The sequence below is a fragment of the Schistocerca americana genome, unplaced genomic scaffold (genome assembly GCF_021461395.2).
Source record: "Schistocerca americana isolate TAMUIC-IGC-003095 unplaced genomic scaffold, iqSchAmer2.1 HiC_scaffold_141, whole genome shotgun sequence".
Taxonomy (NCBI): domain Eukaryota; kingdom Metazoa; phylum Arthropoda; class Insecta; order Orthoptera; family Acrididae; genus Schistocerca; species Schistocerca americana.
This window is the reverse complement of record NW_025725491.1, coordinates 240,001-244,577: the sequence shown is the minus strand read 5'-3', so window position 1 is coordinate 244,577 and position 4,577 is coordinate 240,001.

The window sequence follows — 4,577 nt, the reverse complement described above, 5'->3', positions numbered from 1 at the left end:
GGCCGGCGCGCCTGCCACTGGCCGCCCCCACCAGCCGGCTGTAGCGCGTGCGCCCACGCACCGCGCGGCCAGCACGCCGGGAGGCCCCCCCTCACCGGCCGGGGACGGTCCCACCCAGCCACCGCCGCGTATCGCTTCACACCCACATGCCATTCACGTTCGTGGGCATGGTGGGTATCGCTGAAACAACCGGTTGGTAGCTCAACCGATCGTCGCCATCACTGATTCACCTCTAGCGAGAACAACCGCACCACAACGGTTTACCAGTTGTTCATTTGCGTAACGTCACCAGCAAACGTAGACGTCCATCGCCATTTGCAAATTCAACGATTGTTGCATGCCTGTGTCAGGTGTCACGACACACTATGTCTGCCCACATACACGCAACAACATGTGCACGCTTCGCGAACACGTGGAAGGTGGCCCCCGTACGTATGCGATGTCCATTGCGCGAACGACTGTCAACCGGCCTCTGTCGCATGTCGCAGATGTGGAACGCAGTGCACCATGCTGTCACGGTGTGTGAGAAGAGACGACTACGTCTGACAACACGCGCCACTACATCAACAGACGGCTCATGCTGATCGCCATCCAGGGCATACCACACTGCAATCCGGCTCTTATAGGGAGATGACACATAGCTGAGTGCACAACAGTTGGACCGCATGGTTCGCCGTTGTTGGCGCAGTCGTTGTACGGTCACATGTACCACGATGTATCATTCAGTACATGAGGACCAATGTGCAGTACAGTGTGTGATTTGGACGTACAACATCAGCGGACAGTTGACACAGGCCGTACCACAGCGTAGGCTAAGTGCTTCGCCATGCGAATGCCAATGAACAACTGCGAAGGGCATTGAGCATGTACGTCCTGCTGCCATCCACATTACAGTGTATCGCTGCAAGGTGTTTAACATGAAGCGATACACTGGGGACCAGGCAGTGCGAGTAGCAAACTATATTGCGGGGGTTGCAGTTAGGCAACACTACACTAATTTAACGCGTCGTATGACAATTACAGAGCGGGTTAAGGCCCAACGTGTGTTGGGTTAAGGCCCAACGTGTGTTGGGTTAAGGCCCAACGTGTGTTGGGTTAAGGCCCAACGTGTGTTGGGTTAAGGCCCAACGTGTGTTGGGTTAAGGCCCAACGTGTGTTGGGTTAAGGCCCAACGTGTGTTGGGTTAAGGCCCAACGTGTGTTGGGTTAAGGCCCAACGTGTGTTGGGTTAAGGCCCAACGTGTGTTGGGTTAAGGCCCAACGTGTGTTGGGTTAAGGCCCAACGTGTGTTGGGTTAAGGCCCAACGTGTGTTGGGTTAAGGCCCAACGTGTGTTGGGTTAAGGCCCAACGTGTGTTGGGTTAAGGCCCAACGTGTGTTGGGTTAAGGCCCAACGTGGGTTGGGTTAAGGCGCAACGTGGGTTGGGTTAAGGCCCAACGTGGGTTGGGTTAAGGCGCAACGTGGGTTGGGTTAAGGCGCAACGTGGGTTGGGTTAAGGCGCAACGTGGGTTAGGTTAAGGCGCAACGTGGGTTAGGTTAAGGCGCAACGTAGGTTAGGTTAAGGCGCAATATAGGTTAGGTTAAGGCGCAATATAGGTTAGGTTAAGGCGCAATATAGGTTAGGTTAAGGCGCAATATAGGTTAGGTTAAGGCGCAATATAGGTTAGGTTAAGGCGCAACGTAGGTTAGGTTAAGGCGCAACATAGGTTAGGTTAAGGCGCAACATAGGTTAGGTTAAGGCGCAACATGGGTTAGGTTAAGGCGCAATATAGGTTAGGTTAAGGCACAATATGGGTTAGGTTAAGGCACAATATGGGTTAGGTTAAGGCACAATATGGGTTAGGTTAAGGCACAATATGGGTTAGGTTAAGGCACAATATGGGTTAGGTTAAGGCACAATATGGGTTAGGTTAAGGCACAATATGGGTTAGGTTAAGGCACAATATGGGTTAGGTTAAGGCACAATATGGGTTAGGTTAAGGCACAATATGGGTTAGGTTAAGGCACAATATGGGTTAGGTTAAGGCACAATATGGGTTAGGTTAAGGCACAATATGGGTTAGGTTAAGGCACAATATGGGTTAGGTTAAGGCACAATATGGGTTAGGTTAAGGCACAATATGGGTTAGGTTAAGGCACAATATGGGTTAGGTTAAGGCACAATATGGGTTAGGTTAAGGCACAATATGGGTTAGGTTAAGGCACAATATGGGTTAGGTTAAGGCACAATATGGGTTAGGTTAAGGCACAATATGGGTTAGGTTAAGGCACAATATGGGTTAGGTTAAGGCACAATATGGGTTAGGTTAAGGCACAATATGGGTTAGGTTAAGGCACAATATGGGTTAGGTTAAGGCACAATATGGGTTAGGTTAAGGCACAATATGGGTTAGGTTAAGGCACAATATGGGTTAGGTTAAGGCACAATATGGGTTAGGTTAAGGCACAATATGGGTTAGGTTAAGGCACAACGTGGGTTAGGTTAAGGCACAACGTGGGTTAGGTTAAGGCACAACGTGGGTTAGGTTAAGGCACAACGTGGGTTAGGTTAAGGCACAACGTGGGTTAGGTTAAGGCACAACGTGGGTTAGGTTAAGGCACAACGTGGGTTAGGTTAAGGCACAACGTGGGTTAGGTTAAGGCACAACGTGGGTTAGGTTAAGGCACAACGTGGGTTAGGTTAAGGCACAATACGGGTTAGGTTAAGGCACAATACGGGTTAGGTTAAGGCACAATACGGGTTAGGTTAAGGCACAATACGGGTTAGGTTAAGGCACAATACGGGTTAGGTTAAGGCACAATACGGGTTAGGTTAAGGCACAATACGGGTTAGGTTAAGGCACAATACGGGTTAGGTTAAGGCACAATACGGGTTAGGTTAAGGCACAATACGGGTTAGGTTAAGGCACAATACGGGTTAGGTTAAGGCACAATACGGGTTAGGTTAAGGCACAATACGGGTTAGGTTAAGGCACAATACGGGTTAGGTTAAGGTACAATACGGGTTAGGTTAAGGCACAATACGGGTTAGGTTAAGGCACAATACGGGTTAGGTTAAGGCACAATATGGGTTAGGTTAAGGCACAATATGGGTTAGGTTAAGGCACAATATGGGTTAGGTTAAGGCACAATATGGGTTAGGTTAAGGCACAATATGGGTTAGGTTAAGGCACAATATGGGTTAGGTTAAGGCACAATATGGGTTAGGTTAAGGCACAATATGGGTTAGGTTAAGGCACAATATGGGTTAGGTTAAGGCACAATATGGGTTAGGTTAAGGCACAATATGGGTTAGGTTAAGGCACAATATGGGTTAGGTTTAGGCACAATATGGGTTAGGTTAAGGCACAATATGGGTTAGGTTAAGGCACAATATGGGTTAGGTTAAGGCACAACGTGGGTTAGGTTAAGGCACAACGTGGGTTAGGTTAAGGCACAACGTGGGTTAGGTTAAGGCACAACGTGGGTTAGGTTAAGGCACAACGTGGGTTAGGTTAAGGCACAACGTGGGTTAGGTTAAGGCACAACGTGGGTTAGGTTAAGGCACAACGTGGGTTAGGTTAAGGCACAACGTGGGTTAGGTTAAGGCACAATACGGGTTAGGTTAAGGCACAATACGGGTTAGGTTAAGGCACAATACGGGTTAGGTTAAGGCACAATACGGGTTAGGTTAAGGCACAATACGGGTTAGGTTAAGGCACAATACGGGTTAGGTTAAGGCACAATACGGGTTAGGTTAAGGCACAATACGGGTTAGGTTAAGGCACAATACGGGTTAGGTTAAGGCACAATACGGGTTAGGTTAAGGCACAACGTGGGTTAGGTTAAGGCACAACGTGGGTTAGGTTAAGGCACAACGTGGGTTAGGTTAAGGCACAACGTGGGTTAGGTTAAGGCACAACGTGGGTTAGGTTAAGGCACAACGTGGGTTAGGTTAAGGCACAATACGGGTTAGGTTAAGGCACAATACGGGTTAGGTTAAGGCACAATACGGGTTAGGTTAAGGCACAATACGGGTTAGGTTAAGGCACAATACGGGTTAGGTTAAGGGACAATACGGGTTAGGTTAAGGCACAATACGGGTTAGGTTAAGGCACAATACGGGTTAGGTTAAGGCACAATACGGGTTAGGTTAAGGTACACATTGTTGTAAGGAAAGGTGTTTTGGGGGGGGGGGGGGCCGGTTTGTTGATTGTGATTATCGTAAGTAAATGACTGCGGCATCATCTGATTTGCCACGTCAGGGTGCACCTTTGGCTCATAACAGGCGGCGCTCTGATTCCATGCTTGTGGCAGACCTGTGTCTTTCATTCCTGCCATTGTTTGTGTGCTGTGACAGGAGGCAGTATTGTGATGTTGGGTGTACCCCTGTGTAGGACATGTGTGGGTGTTGGTGGCTTAGCTGAGCAATGGTGGTTGTCGGAAGGGTGGGATATTCTGTTTTGTGATTGGACCTCCCGGTCTGGTTATGATAGTGTGGATAGTCTAATGTGGCGGAGAGGATGCACTGGGTGTTGTTCCATGCTGGTGCTTACATATTGTCTCTGTGCCTGTTACAGGCAGAGAGTAGTGCGTGAT